A 16,896-nucleotide genomic window follows, 5' to 3' on the forward strand; every position below is an offset into this window, starting at 1 on the left:
GTGATGGGACTGGATGCCATGATCTTTGTTTTCTGAATGTTGAGTTTTAAGCCAACTTTTTCACTCTCCTCTTTCACTTTCATCAAGAGGCTCTTTAGTTCCTCTTCACTTTCTGCCATAAGGGTGGTGTCATCTGCATATCTGAGGTTATTGATATTTCTCCCAGCAATCTTGATTCCAATTTGTGATTTATCCAGCCTGGCATTCCGCATGATGTACTCTGCATGTAAGTTAAAACCAGCAGGGTGACAATATATAGCCTTGACATACTCCTTTCCCTATTTGGAACCAGTCTGTTGTTCCAGGTCCAGTTCTAACAGTTGCTTCTTGACCTGCATACAGATTTTTCAGGAGGCAGGTCAGGTGGTCTGATATTCCCATCTCTTTCAGATTAATTTTCCACAGTTTGTTGTGATCCACACAGTCAAAAGCTTTGTCATAGTCAATAAAGCAGAAGTAGATATTTTTCTGAAACTCTCTATCTTTTTCAATGATCCAGTGGATGTTGTCAATTTGATCTCTGGTTCCTCAGCCTTTTCTAAATCCAGCTTGAACATCTGGAAATTCACTGTTCTCGTACTGTTAAAGCCTGGCTTGGAGAATTTCAAGCATTACTTTGCTAGCATGTGAGATGAGTGCAATTGTGTGGTAGTTTGAGCATTCTTTAGCATTGCATTTCTTTGGGATTGGAGTGAAAACTGACCTTTGCCAGTCCTGTGGCCACTACTGAGTTTTCCAAATTTGCTGGCATATTGAGTGCAGCACTTTCACAGCATCATCTTTTAGGATATGAAATAGCTTAACTGGAATTCCATCACCTCACTAGCTTTGTTCATAGTGATGCTTCCTAAGGCCCACTTGACTTCACATTCCAGGATGTTTGGCTGTAGGTAGTGATCACACGATCACACCATTGAGGCTGAGTCATGAAAATCTTTTTTTGTATAGTTCTTCTGTGTTTTCTTGCCACCTCTTTTTAATATCTTTTGCTTCTGTTAGGTCCATACCATTTCTGCCCTTTATTGTGCCCATCTTTGCATGAAATGTTCCCTTGGTATCTCTAATTTTCTTGAAGAGATCTCTCGTCTTTCCCATTCTTTTATTTTCCTGTATTTCTTTCCATTGATCACTGAAGAAGGCTTTCTTATCTCTCCTTGCTATTCTTTGGAACTCTACATTTAAATAGGTGTATCTTTCCTTTTCTCCTTTGCCTTTAGCTTCTCTTCTTTTTCAGCTATTTTTAAGGACTCTTCAGACAATCTTTTTGCATTTCTTTTTCTTGGGGATGGGCTTCATCCCTGCCTCCTATACAATGTACAAACCTCCATCCATAGTTCTTCAGGCACTCTATCAGACCTAATCCCTTGAATCGATTTGTCACTTCCACTGTATAACCGTAAGGGATTTGATTTAGGTCGTACCTGAATGGTCTAGTGGTACTGTACTTCATGAGAATACTGTGCTTCAAGTCACACTGAGGATTTAATAAGTGTGCTTTGCATGAAAAGATAACTAGTTATTAGAGAAATGTAAATCAAAGCCATAGTAGTGCTCATACCTCTTAGAATGGTGATCATCATAAGGTCTACAAATAACAAATGCTGAAGAGGATGTGGTGAAAAGGCAACCTTTCTATACTATTGGTGGCACTGTAAATTGGCACATCCACCTTGGAAACCATTGTGAAGGTTCCTTAAAAAATTGAAAACAGAGTTGCCATATGATCCAGCAATACCTCTCTTGGGCATATATCTAGAAAAGATAAAAACTCTAATTCAAAAAGATACATGAACCCCAGTGTTCATAGCATTATGATAGCCAAGACATGGAAATAACCCAAATGGCCATCAACAGATGATTGGTTTAAGATGTTATACACACACACACACACACATACACACATATATTACTCACCCATAAAAAGGGATGTGATATTGCCACTTATAGCAACACGGATAGGCCTAGAGAATATCATACTAAGTGAAGTCAGACAGAAAAAGCTAAATGTTATATCAGTTGTATGTGACTCTAAAAAATAATACAAATGAATCTGTATACAAATGAGAAACAGACTCACAGGTATAGAAAGCAAGCTAATGGTTACTAAAGGGGGAGGAAAAAGGATAAATTAGGGATATGGAATTAATAGATACAAGCTAGTATACATAAAATAGACAAGCAATGTGGATTTACTGTATAACACAGGAAACTATATTCAGTATCTTGTGATAATGTAATGAAAAATAATCTGAAAAACTGTGTTACTGAATCACTGCTATATACTTGAAACTGACGCAATGGTATAAATTAACTCTACTTCAATTTAAAAAAAAAGTGTGCTATGCTCTGCTTACCCTATTGCGCTTGGAACATCCCCCACTAGAAGAAGTCTATATAGTTCTTTAGTTGTGGGTCTTTGCATAAGAAACAGATCTGAATGGAGCAGACTTGAAACTCAAGCCCAGCTGTGTCTAGGGTACTAATCAAAAGAACTAAAATTGAAGAAGTAAATGCTTATGGTCATAAGCTACAGGGATTTGAAGGTTGTTCATTATGTATCTTATGCAGCATTGTTATTGCAGAAAAACCTGCCTAATATACACATATGCACAGGGAAGAACTGATCCATCTAAATACCCTCCAAATCCTGTCCTAAAAGCACTGGAAATAGTAAGTGATGAAAAATGGATCTTCTCTCTGAAGACATGGACATATGTGATATGTGCAGTCAGCAAACAATCACATACATATATAATTATATAACACATCGTCACATGTGTTAGCCAAGAAAAAATGGAACAGCATAGGGTGTGAAAATAAAGAGATACAGGAGGAGTTAATTTCAACTGGGAAATCAGTGAAAGTTTCTTCAAGTACTTCTTATTTAAAACATGAAGAGTCAGAGAAAACAAACAAACAAAAAATGAAGTAAGCATTTTTGTCTATAGGAACAGAGTGAACAAAAGAGATGCAGGACTTTGGGATTCTTAAGGTACTAGCTGGAGCCAAAGGAGGGGTTTAATGGCTTTTATACTAAACACAGAGCAACTCGTGAACTAGTATTCCTTTAAACTTCTGTTTATTTATGTAAACATATTAGTCTCATAACTAGAATAAATTCAGCCTTCAGTATACACAAACTTGAAATTTTGAATGTCTCCAGATGTGAAATGTTCTTGTAAAACTCTTGCCAGAGTCTGTATTAGAGAAGACTTTCAAAATTCCATCAGAGTACAGCCCATATCCTATCTAGAAAAAGGAGAAAAGGAAAGAATTTACTCATAAAATTCACTTTTAAATAAATGACAGCTATGAAATATTATCCTAAGAATTATAATTTTATATATTAATTTTTGAAAATTTAATTGTAATCTTTGAAAATTATATTTTTTCATTTGTGGACTTATCACTTAACTATAATAGTGAAACTAAGCAAGAGAAAAATTCCTCCTTTAGAAGAGACAAAAAATTGCTATGTTTCTGGCTCAGCAGAACAGCCTTGCTAAATGGCAACAGCAAAAATCCTGTAATAGCACTATCTAAAAAATCAAGTAAAATAAAAACATTTACTCATAAGATTCTCATTTATAAATATACATTTATAAATCACTATTGAAAGAATTATAATCTATGAAATTTCCATTTGAATTGTTATATAATCACTTAAATAATATCAGTAAAGTCAAAATTTAGAAATGCCAGGCTGGATGAAGCACAAGCTGGAATCAAGATTGCTGGGAGAAATATGAAGAACCTCAGATATGCAGATGATACCATCCTTATAGCAGAAAGTGAAGAGGAACTAAAGAACCTCTTGATGAAAGTAAAAGAGGAGAGTCAAAAAGCTGACTTAAAACTCAACATTCAGAAAGCAAAGATCATGGAATCTGGGCCCATCACTTCATGGCAAATAGAGGGGGAAACAATGGAAACAGTGACAGACTTTATTTTCTTGGGCTCCAAAATCACTGCAGATGATGATTGCAGCCATGAAACTAAAAGACACTTGCTCCTTGGAAGAAAAGTTTTGACCAACCTAAACAGCATATTAAAAAGCAGAGACATTACTTTGCCAACAAAGCTCCATCTAGTCAAAGCTATGGTTTTTCCAGTAGTGATGTATGGATGTGAGAGTTGGACTATAAAGAAAGCTGAGCACTGAAGAATTGATGCTTTTGAACTGTGGTGTTGGAGAAAACTCTTGAGAGTCCCTTGGACTGCAAGGAGATCTAACCAGTCCATCCTAAAGAAAATCAGTCCTGAATATTCACTGGAAGGATTGATGCAGAAGCTGAAGTTCCAATACTTTGGCAGCCTGATGTGAAAAACTGACTCTTTGGAAAAGACCCTGATGCTGGGAAAGATTGAGGGCAGGAGGAGAAGGGGACAACAGAGGATGAGATGGTTGGATGGCATTGCCAATCAATGGACATGAGTTTGAGCAAGCTCCAGGAGTTGGTGATGGACAGGGAAGCCTGGCATGCTGCAGTTCATGAGTTCTCAAAGAGTCGTACATGACTCAGTGACTAAATTGAACTGATGTCGAAACAGAAAAAGGTCAAAATTATTTTTAGAAGACAAAAAAAAAACCTGTTGTATTTCTGGATTAGTTTAGTAGAGTTGTTGACAATACCAAAAATGTTATAATTGTAGTATTTGCAAGCAGAGTAAGATGAAGCAATTAACTTACATAATTCAGCATTATCTTAAAGATTTATGATTCTATCAAGCTTTCATTTGATTCAGTGCATAGTCATTTAACTAATAACAATAAAAATGAGAGAGAAAAATCAAAATAACTTCAGCAGAGACAGAAGAACATGTCTTAAACTGAGGTTCTGGATCTTCAGAACTAGGCTTATTGGAAGACAGAATCAACTCAGAAGCAGAAATACTTCTGTTTTCAGGTTGAATTGTGGGGAAGAATGAATTCAGCCCTGGTGCAGAAACATTATTGTCCTTGGAGGACGCTGTAGGACATGGATACCTCTTGAAGGAGATTTCTGGAGAGGCTTGTTCTTGCTTTCTAGGAGAGGGGCAGGCCAATAATCCCTCTTCTCAGAAATTTACCCTTGGCCCTTTCGGTAACATGTGGCTTCTGATAGGAGGGTAGGGTGCAGGACCAGAATGTCCATTCAGATTTGGAGGGTTAGATCCAAGAAAGGTCTTGAATTTCTGCCTTGTAAGAGCATCAAGACAAGCTCTTTCTTTGTCTTGTGGAGGAGCTGCTGTATCTTTTTCTAAGGTCATAGGGATGGCATCCCCCTACTAGTCATGAGACCATCAGTCCTGGCCCCATCACAGCATCTTATACCTCTTTCTTCAAGATCTGTCAAACAGAGAATTCCCCAGTTGTCTTCTAGGGCCTATGCCAACTGCCCAATTTAGAACATCAGGGACATAAAAATACTTTTTAAAATGTTCAAATTAAATTCTAACTCAAATATTTATCTGAAGTTTTTATTTTTTCTCCTTAAGCCATCAAAGTTATTCTTAATCATCAATATTTCCTACCTGTAATCTTGGGGTTTTCCATCATGGGAAATATACTCTGATACTGATATTACCGGTGAGTATTTCCAACTTTTCTGAAAGATTTTGAATTCTATTTCATATGTGTTCAGCTCTTCACATGCATGGCTGATCTACTGCTTTGGAAAGATTCTCCTTTTTTCACTCTAAATTGAGTATTTCATGGAGATGAATTTTATTTTATCCTTAATAAAGTTCATAAAGGACACAAAGTCTCTATTGAAGCCTTTGCTTTTTAGTTTCTAACAGGTTTTCTGATTGCAGCAAAACTGCTCAGTTTGGATACTTTCATTATGATCTTTAAGTGCACTAATTATCCTGTTTTCTTCAGCTAACTTAGTGTGCATTTGGTTTCTTTTTTCTTCAAAAGTTTTTGAAGGATACTAGTTTCCTATGGCTGCTATAAAAGATTAAAACAAACTTAGTGTCTTAGGGCTGACAAAGGTCTATATACTTAAAGTTGTAGTTTTTCCAGTAGTCATGTATGGATGTGAGAGTTAGACCATAAAGAAAGCTGAGCACTGAAGAATTGATGCTTTTGAACTATGGTGTTGGAGAAGACTCTTGAGAGTCCTTTGGACTGCAAGGAGACTGCAGTCAATCCTAAAGGAAATCAATCCTGAATATTCATTGGAAGGACTGATGCTGAAGCTGAAGCTCCAATACTTTGGCCACCTGATGCAAAAAACTGACTCATTAGAAAAGACCCTAATTCTGGGAAAGATTGAAGGCAGGAAAAGAAGGGGACAATAGAGGATGAGATGGTTGGATGGCATCACTGACTTGATGGACATGAGTTTGAGCAACCTCTAGGAGTTGGTGATGGACAGGGAAGCCTGTTGTGCCGCAAAGAGTCAGACATGACTAAGCAACTGAACTGAACAGAGTGGCTTAAAAACAGCACAAACTTATTATCTGACCACAGAAGGTGAAATTAGTTTCACAGGGCTAAATCAAGGTATCAGCAGGGTGGTGTTTCCTCTAGAGGCCAAGGGAAATTCATTTCTAGTGCTTCATAGCTTCCTGCATTCCTTGGCTCATGGCCACATCACTTCAACATCTGCTTCTATCACATTATTTTCCTTTCTGACTCTGATCCTTCTGCCTCCCTCTTATAAGAGACTTTTGTGATTACAGTGGACCTACCTAGATCATCCAGGAAACACTGCCCATCTCAAGATCCTTAACCAAATCAAATCTATCAAGTCCTTTTTGCCTGGTAAGTTTCTGGGGATTATAACATGAATATCTTTGGGAGGGGCAACCTATTACAGAGTTTTATTTGGCTACATCAATTGGTTTCTTCTAAAATTCTACTAAGAGGTTTCCATTTTCTGATATATTTGTTTTATGGGATTCCCAGTTCCCACAATCCATGCTGTCTTGTCTAAGAAGAGGATCACACACAGCCTTAGAGAAATTCATCCAGTAATATGACTTTTTACTTTATAAAAGTTACCACATACATGGCACTTTAGAGTTTTGTAGCATTGTATGTTTAATGTTCAATTACTCTTCTTTTTCATCCTTCTACCTGTGAAGGCAATTTTATGCTCTTCTTAAGTTTGGAATGTTCATTCACAACACTTTCATTTTCTTTTATTAAACTTATTTATTTTAATTGGAAGATAATTACTTTATATTAATGTGATGGTTTTTGCTATACATCAGTATGAATGGCTATAGGCATACATGTGTCCCCTCCCTCCTGAAAGAATCTCCCATGTTCCTCCCACCCTATCCTTCCAGGTTGTCACAGAGGCTTTGGGTGCCCTGAATCATACATCAAACTCCCACTGACTATCTGTTTTACATATGTTAATGAATATATTTCAAGGCTATTCTCTCAACTCATCCCACCCTTTCCTTCTCTGACTGAGTCCAAAAGTCTATTCTTTATATCTGTGTCTCCTCTGCCTGGTAGGCTGCCGTTCATAGGGTCGCACAGACTTGGACACGACTGACGTGACTTAGCAGCAGCAGCAGCTCCTCTGCTACCCTGAATGTAGGATTATCAGTACCATCTTTCTAGATTTCATATATATGTGTTAGTATATGATATTTTCCTTTCTGACTTCACTCTGTATAATAAGTACTAGGTTCATCCACCTCATGAGAACTGAGTCAAATGCATTCCCTTCTATAGCTGAGTAATATTCCATTGTATATGTGTACCACAACTTCTGTATCCATTCATTTGCTGATGGACATCTAGGTTCCTTCCAAGTTATAGCTATTGTAAATAATGCTGCTTTGAACATTGAGGTACATAGGTCTTTTTCAATTCTGGTTTCCTCAAGGTATATGCCCGATAGTGGGACTGCTAGGTTGTATGGTTGTTTTATTTTTAAATGTTGTCTAAAGTCGTGCTTCTTTTTTTTAACCCTGAAGTATAATAAAGATGGTTTTAGTTGCAGCTACTTGAAATTTTCAGTGTTTTTATGTACCATTTATCATTTAAAAATAATGAAAACTTATGGAAAGAGAGATTCTATATTCTTTTTAATGGCCTCCAACTTTTGTATTTCTATTAAAGTGTTCTCCATTTTGGCTTCCATTAAAGTTAATTTAATTCCTTCAAATTCCTCTCTATAATGATCTCAAAGATATACTCTCTTTCCTTCAGAAGGACAGCCACTCCAGTGACCAGTTCTTTATCTCTAAATGTGTACAGGTCTAATGATTATGGAATCCTACTATTACTAAAACTAGTATCCTCTACGACAGTAATATGCACAGATCTGGGGCTGGTCTGAGGTCTCTTGTTGGTACTGCTGGCACTACAGAGCATCACAGCCATCAGCTGACTCTCCATGGCCTCAGAGGCCAGAGCTGAGACCCATCATGTTGCCAGCCCAGACAGTTCTGAGGACATTCTTCCTAGAATCACACTAGTGCCCAACAATCCCATCTTAGTATAGGTGTGAAAGAAAGAGCAAGAACAGTGGAAGACAGCCTCCCAACCTTCCTAACATGGTGACATAGCAGGGATCATAAAACAGGACCACAGGGCATATAGACTAAGCCCCACAGCGATGTTGCTCTGGGGCTTGAGTTTCTATGCAGCCTTGCCCAGTGCCCCAAGCACCCTGGGAATCCATGTCTTATCTCCCCTTTAAGCCATTCAAAGGCCCTGGTTGGGATGCTCCACTGATTGTGAAGGGATGGCTGCGAGGATTTGCAAGTTTCCTACTGTCACATATATGTTATCTTCTCTTAAACTTTTAATTCTGTGGCCCTTCTAAGAGTGCCACGTTTATAAGGTATTCAGTTAAATTTAAGTTTTATGAACAATGTATATATTTTAGTATAAATATGCTCCATGCAATAATTGTGACACATTCATAATAAATATATATATATATATATTTGGGGTTTTTGAAGTTCAAATTTAACTGGGCATCCTATGTTTATCTGGCAACCTTTGTCCTGGAGGCATCATTCTCACAATGACAGCATAAAATACTGCTTTCAGTGCTGGACCAAACCAGAAAGTGTTTTGGGGGAAGGTATGGAAAACCCAAGAAAGGGTTTCAACCAGTGGTATACTGAAGCCAGATCCCACCAGCTGGCTAGAATTGACTGTAAGCATCTTCTCTCCACACTGTACTCAGCAAGGTTTCAGTCATAGCTTGAGACAGACCACGACTGGCATTTAAACCAAAGATATATAGCAACACTAGGCATCAAATCTGTGTCTACTGCCCAACCCAACTAGCCTCCAAAAGATGGTTGTTTTAATTTGCACATGACTGATCATAATCCTCTTTAACTCTTATCATTCTTAGGATGTGGAAAAAGCACTTTCCCCTTCTTAGAGTAAAGGTAAAGGAGAAATACCATTGCCACCAGAGGTCACTCTTAATCTCCTGAATCCAAAATTACCCAGGCTACAAAAGGAATCTCCTCCTGGAGCACAGAATCAAGAAAGATGTTTTCTGTTCTATAAAGTAGAGAACCTAAAATTCAGTCCACATTTTAATGAATCACTGGATTTTCCATAGAATATAAAATAGTTAAAACCAGTATCATGAATATTATTTAACATCACTTTTCTGTTGATAGTCAAGAACAGAAACTTACTTATTATAGCCTTCTCCCTTTAGCATAATAAAAAAAATATTAAGATATGGAGGGAACTGTACTTCATTAAGGTTTAGTTTTATCTACACATACCTTAGGCATAGAGTGGACATGTAGAACCAAAGAGAAGGCTTCAGTGGAGGTAAATCACCTTGGTGCTCTCTTTATTAAAAAGATGTCATGATTTATAGAATTTGACTTAAAACATAGCTCTACTTAAGACAAATCTCTATTCAGCCTATATTTTCTTGAATATTTGTTACTTAGTAAAACTAAAAGTGTTTACTGGGCATTGTCTATAAGTTGTTTGAAATGAATAAAATATTACCATTCTCTGAACTCGGAGTCTCCTGGAAGAATTATATATTCACATCCCTGGAGGAAGGCATGGCAACTCACTCCGTTATTCTTGTCTGGAGAATCCCCATGGACAGAGGACCCTGGTGGGTTACAGTCCATGGGGTCACAAAGAGTCAGACACAACTGAGCAACTAAGCACAGCACACACATATATGTAATAGTACTTGGTGTAATAAAACTTTCAACGAAGTAGAGAATTCAGAAATATACAGTAAGTCACTCTTTTCTCTTAAATTTGTTGGCTGATTTATGACCTAATGTCACCTTGTTATGAACAATAAGCTTACATATTATTAGGGGAAGGTATTAAAAAATAAAAAAGTAAATAAGTGATAACTCTAAGTAGTGCCAAGCAGTGTGAAGAAACTAACATGGGGTAATGAAATAGAGAGACTGGGGTATAATCAGCAGGGTCAGATAAATCCTCTCCTGGGGGAAACAGCTGAATCCTGAACAAGGAGTAAGTTCTGTGAACGTCTGAATGTAGAAGATAGAAATTTTGAAAGCCTAGAAATTTAAAAAGTGGGAACTTAGGGATCCTTACAGAGGTGAGAATTAATGGACTTACTCAAATCAAGTATGAGATTTGTTAATAGGCATGTCTGAAGAAATGCCCTTGCAAGTGTAATGGGCGAACATATTTAATGAATCTCTCTGCAATGTGAACTGGATGAATTAGTTTGTTGCTAGGTGCAGTCAGTCTTCTGCAGACTCTGGGATGAGAAAAAAATGTGCCCCCAAGAGAAAAGGTAAAAGACCCTTGTAGAAGAAAAGCTTGCTCCAAAGACGCTGACCATCAGACCTGGCCTCAGAAGACGGACTCCTTTTCAAACAGTCTTGGGAGATGTAAAACCATCTGCCTGTGCTTAGCAACTCTAAGGGACTGTCTAACGTGCTGAAATTGAATGACATGAAAATTAGAAGAGGACATTGTCCAATATTTGAAGTGATGAAAGGCTTTTGAAATTTGAGATCATTGTGAGTGGAATTATATAAACCTATAAAACTACTAAGGGATTTTTAAGTTCTCTTAATGAACTTAGGGGCTTCCTAGGTGGCTCAGTGGTAAAGAATCTGCCTGCTAAGACAGGAGCCTTAGGAGACTCGGGTTCAATCCTGGGTTGGGAGGATCCCCTGGAGTAGGAAATGGCAACCTATTCCAATGGGCTTCTCTGGTGGCTCAGATAGTAAAGAATCTGCCTCCAATGCGGGACACCTGGGTTCGATCCCTGAATTGGGAAGATCCCCTGGTGAAGGGAAAGACTACCCACTCCAGTATTCTAGCCTAGAGAATTCCATGAACAGAAGAGCCTGGCAGGCTATAGTCTATGAGGTCGCAAAGAATTGGACACCACTGTGTGACTGTCACTTTCATTTTCAATAAGTTTTTAAGTTTAACAGTCATGTAAAACTGATAAGATATTTTTTTAGGCATCTTAAATAATGAACTTAATAATCAATGCAAGTAGCTTTTTAAATTATTTTTAAAAGATCTACAAAGAGGAATTGTTCACTAGATTAAAAATGCTGAAAAGGAATTTTTAATTTTTAATTTTATTTTATTTAACTTTACAATATTGTATTGGTTTTGCCATATATCAAAATGAATCTGCCACAGGTATACATGTGTTCCCCATCCTGAACCCTCCTCCCTCCTCCCTCCCCATACCATCCCTCTGGGTCGTCCCAGTGCACCAGCCCCAAGCATCTAGTATCATGCATCGAACCTGGACTGGCGACTCATTTCATATATGATATTATACATATTTCAATGCCATTCTCCCAAATCATCCCACCCTCTCCCTCTCCCACAGACCATGTTCATGGATTGGAAGAATCAATATAGTGAAAATGAGTATACTACCCAAAGCAATTTATAGATTCAATGCAATCCCTATCAATCTACCAACGGTATTCTTCACAGAGCTAGAACAAACAATTTCACAATTTGTATGGAAATACAAAAAACCTTGAATAGCCAAAGCTATCTTGAGAAAGAAGAATGGAACTGGAGGAATCAACCTGCCTGACTTCAGGCTCTACTACAAAGCCACAGTCATCAAGACAGTATGGTACTGGCACAAAGACAGAAATATAGATCAATGGAACAACATAGAAAGCCCAGAGATAAATCCACGCACATATGGACACCTCATCTTTGACAAAGGTGGCAAGAATATACAATGGATTAAAGACAATCTCTTTAACAAGTGGTGCTGGGAAAACTGGTCAACCACTTGTAAAAGAATGAAACTAGAGCACTTTCTAACACCATACACAAAAATAAACTCAAAATGGATTAAAGATCTAAACGTAAGACCAGAAACTATAAAACTCCTAGAGGAGAACATAGGCAAAACACTCTCCGACATACATCACAGCAGGATCCTCTATGACCCACCTCCCAGAATATTGGAAATAAAAGTAAAAATAAACAAATGGGACCTAATTAAACTTAAAAGCTTCTGCACAACAAAGGAAACTATTAGCAAGGTGAAAAGGCAGCCTTCAGAATGGGAGAAAATAATAGCAAATGAAGCAACAGACAAACAACTAATCTCCAAAATATACAAGCAACTCCTACAGCTCAATTCCAGAAAAATAAATGACCCAATCAAAAAGTGGCCCAAAGAACTAAATAGACATTTCTCCAAAGAAGACATACAGATGGCTAACAAACACATGAAAAGATGCTCAACATCACTCATTATCAGAGAAATGCAAATCAAAACCACTATGAGGTACCATTTCATGCCAGTCAGAATGGCTGCCATCCAAAAGTCTACAAGCAATAAATGCTGGAGAGGGTGTGGAGAAAAGGGAACCCTCTTACACTGTTGGTGGGAATGCAAACTAGTACAGCCACTATGGAGAACAGTGTGGAGATTCCTTAAAAAACTGGAAATAGAACTGCCTATGACCCAGCAATCCCACTGCTAGGCATACACACTGAGGAAACCAGAAGGGAAAGAGACACGTGTACCCCAATGTTCATCGCAGCACTGTTTATAATAGCCAGGACATGGAAGCAACCTAGATGCCCATCAGCAGATGAATGGATAAGAAAGCGGTGGTACATATACACAATGGAGTATTACTCAGCCATTAAAAAGAATACATTTGAATCAGTTCTAATGAGGTGGATGAAACTGGAGCCTATTATACAGAGCAAAAGAGACACTGATGTGAAGAGGAATTTTTTAAAAAGAGGATACAATAAGACTTTCCTGGTGGAAAAGTGGATAAGGCTCTGCCTGCCAATGCAGGGGATATGGGTTCAATCCTTGGTCTGGGGACATTTCACATGCTGCGGGGCAACTGAGCCCACATGCCACAACTACTGAAGCCCTTGTGTCTAGACTGGGGCTCCACCACAAGAGAAGTCATTGCAATGAGAAGCCCACACACAGCAAGGGACAGTAGCCCCACTCACTGCAACTAGAGAAAGCCCGCACACAGCAACTAAGACCCAGCGCAACCAAAAATAAAATAAAAAGAGTATACAATATAATTTGCTTTCTGTTTAGACCCGTTTTCATGAATACTACCTCTAATACTAACAAAACGTATGCTGTGATTGCATTGCATGCTAGGCAATTTACTCATTTTGTCTTTTCAGGTCCTTAATGGCTCAGACATGGGCTTGAGAGACAGAGTCTGCACTGAGTGTCTAAACCTGGAAGGCAGAGATCAGGGACATTGGAAGATTTATGTATCTCTTCCCGTGGGGATGTGTAGATGTAACTTAACTGATTAATCCATTTGTTCCTTTCATTCATTTATTCTGTTTGAAATCAGATTAACACAGGCTTAAATTTTCTTTCTTTCATGTACTTACATGACCCTAGGTATATAATGGGTTTCCAGGTGACGCACAGTTAAAAAATCTGCCTGACAATGCAGAAAAAGCAAGAGACATGAGTTTGATCCTAGGGTTGGGAAAATCCCCTGGAGCAGGAAATGACAACTCACTCCAGTGTTCTTGCTTGGAGAATTCCATGGACAGAGGAACCTGGCAGGATGCAGTCCAGAGCTCACAAACAGTTGGACATGACTGAGCACACATGCACACATGCCTACTAGCTACATAAGTTACTCAACTCTCTAAAATTCACCCATATCAACATTAAAATGAAGATACTACATACATTATTTGATGGTTATTGAGACTAAGTGAGAATGTAGATCAAGTGTTTAATACAATGCTGTGGACCTTTGCTCTCAGTAAACAATAGATTGTTGTTTTTTTATTATTCATTTACTAATTCAAAAACTATTTACTAACTACACTTATTATTATGAAAACTGTTTTTGATCCTAGGATCAGAACAACCAATAATAGACTGTATTCATCCAATGTGTTATATACATGTATCTAATATATTGTTTGACCTATTACATATACACGCATGTATGATTACAAACTACATGCTTTGTGGGAGTGGTGTGTAGGGAAATAACTCTGATTATGTTATCTATCATGGGGAAGCCAAGGCCCAGAGAGAATGATAACTTTTCCAAGATGGTACAGCTCATAGCAGAGCTCAGCCCTGTTGTCTCAACAACCAACACCAAAGTGCCTGGTTCAACAGAGAGTGGTTAGTTCCTTGTGGGATGACGGTGAGTGTTAGGAGAGGCTTAAAGAGGGATATCGTTTAAGCTGTCTTTGGAAAGAAAGGTAAGTATTTATCAGATTGGGAGGGAGGAGGGAAGATGGGGAGAATTAGTAGCAGAAAGAGAAGCTAGCATATTCTTTCTATCAGCTGTGGAAAATAAAAAGCCTCGTTTCGATATTAGCAGTTACAGACAATTTTAAATTAAAATCTCTTCCGTTAAGGGAAAGCAGAAACTATTACCTTTTTAATATCAGTTATAAAGTTTTGCTCTATTCATTTGTTAATGACCTTGCAGGAAGGCACACAATCAATTCTCATAAAAGATAAACTCATCTTCTTTATTAAAGAAAGAATAAAGAATGAAGAGTATTTAGAGTTCCCTTAACTTAATGGTTAACAAAGATAAACTAGAGTTCATATTTCATCCTTTCTTAATGTGTACATTTTGTTGTTGGTTGGGCTTGCAAAATAAGGAGTTGCTAACTGGCAGATCAATGTAATTTGTTACACACTTCTGTATTTTCAGTACTTATATGTAGGTTACGTGAAAATTTGTGGGGAAAAGAATGTGTTGCTGCTGTGGGTGAAAGTGAGCAAGTGATTTGTTCAAGTGGTTAGTGCCTATGACTGTGGTGCTAAAGCAAAAATAATGTAAAATATTTTATTTCAGAAATAATTTCAGCATTTCTGTGACCTCTTGGTCCATAGCACACTTACCTGACCCCTACCCACCTGGGAATCCATGGACAAAGACTTAGATGCTGCCATTCTTATTCCCCCTTAGATTTTTCTGGAAACAGCCTGAAAATACCAAGTCTGGGTCTCTATTGTCCTCTGTTTCTCTCCTTTTTCCCAGAAATACTAGTGGAGCAAATTAATATAGCTCCTTACCCTCCAGCCCCAGATAAACCCACTAGTTTTTAATAGTTTCTAATCATAGCCAGGCTCTCATTGTTGTCAACCATTCCCATTTACTTCTGCTTAATCCTAATCTCGGAGAAGGAGATTGCACCCCACTCTAGTACTCTTGCCTGGAAAATCCCATGGACAGAGGAGCCTGGTAGGCTGCAGTCCATGGGGTCGGGAAGAGTGGAACACAACTGAGCGACTTCACTTTCACTTTTCACTTTCATGCATTGGAGAAGGAAATGGCAACCCACTCCAGTGTTCTTGCCTGGAGAATCCCAGGGACGGGGGAGCCTGGTGGGCTGCCATCTATGGGGTCGCACAGAGTCAGACACGACTGAAGTGACTTAGCAGCAGCAGCAATCCTAATCTATTTCCCAAATTCTTGCCAGATTCACCCATTGAGCTCAAGCACCTTACTTCTCTTGTTCCCAATTCTACTTCAATATTATTGCTCTTACACCATTATTTTATTTACCAAAAACTTCTCTGAGTATGTTTTACTGTCAACCACTTCCTCTCTAAGAACTTGTAAATTTAGTTTCCACGTGTTGTCTAGCAAGGGAAGGCAGCTTAAAATAGACACTGGACCTGAATATTAATTGCTGCTCCATCCTTTCTGGACCTGTTTGTTACCTCATGTATGAAATAGTGATAGTTAAAATACAGTTTATGGTTTTATTGCGAGAGTGAGATCAAATATAACACATGAAGAATCTATCGTATACCTGGCAGAAACAAGGTGCAGAATGAATACAGAATCCCACTCTTTCTCTCCTACTTGTTAAGGCATGTTTTTCTTCTACTCTTGATACTTTAACTATTCCTTCTGTATGTTTCTTGTGAGTTCCTCTTCTCACTTCAGTGTTTTGTTTATAGCCTTCTTTTTATTGTTCCTGTAATAATTTTACTTACAACCACAATTTGAAGCCTCCTTCCATGTATATTTGTCCCAGTTATGTATCTTTGATTTATCAAACCTTGGATTTGAAAGTAGTCTTACTGATCAGCTGACTGAACTTCATTATTGAGAAGAGACAACCAAGTCCCAGGGGGATTGCATTGCTTTTCTAGAAACATAACAATTAATGGGGATAGAATCTCCATCTTCTGAATTTTGGATAACTGAGTTGCCAGTTCTTTCTCCACAGTTTCAATGTTTCATTTTGAATCACTTGGTCTTCTTATAAGAATCTTGTATTTTTTATAATTAGCAAAGTATTAATATACTTAACCTTCTCATTATCTCCAATTTGCCTTTGAGCACACTGAAACTCAGTAAATTTAAACAGTTCCTCAGGTTGTATAACTAATTGTAACAGGGCAAGAATGAGACTCAAGACTTTAACTTTTGTTTCCAAAAAGCTCTGATAATTCTTTGCAAAATCTGGTGCAAGAA

General features: G+C 38.0%; 1 long non-coding RNA gene across 1 annotated transcript in view; it reads left to right on the forward strand.

Moving 5' to 3' along the window:
• The first annotated feature begins 6,622 nt into the window (after window positions 1–6,622).
• The window catches only part of LOC147380185 (uncharacterized), a 68,613-nt gene continuing 58,339 nt past the window's right edge, over window positions 6,623–16,896 (forward strand). Inside the window, exon 1 of the long non-coding RNA XR_015134906.1 lies at window positions 6,623–6,751. This is a non-coding gene — a long non-coding RNA (uncharacterized LOC147380185). The remainder of the gene's footprint in view (window positions 6,752–16,896) is intronic.

Source organism: Bos grunniens, chromosome 1 (genome assembly GCF_055505025.1).
Source record: "Bos grunniens cultivar Pamir isolate PY7600 chromosome 1, Bosgru_T2T1.0, whole genome shotgun sequence".
Classification (NCBI taxonomy): Eukaryota; Metazoa; Chordata; class Mammalia; order Artiodactyla; family Bovidae; genus Bos; species Bos grunniens.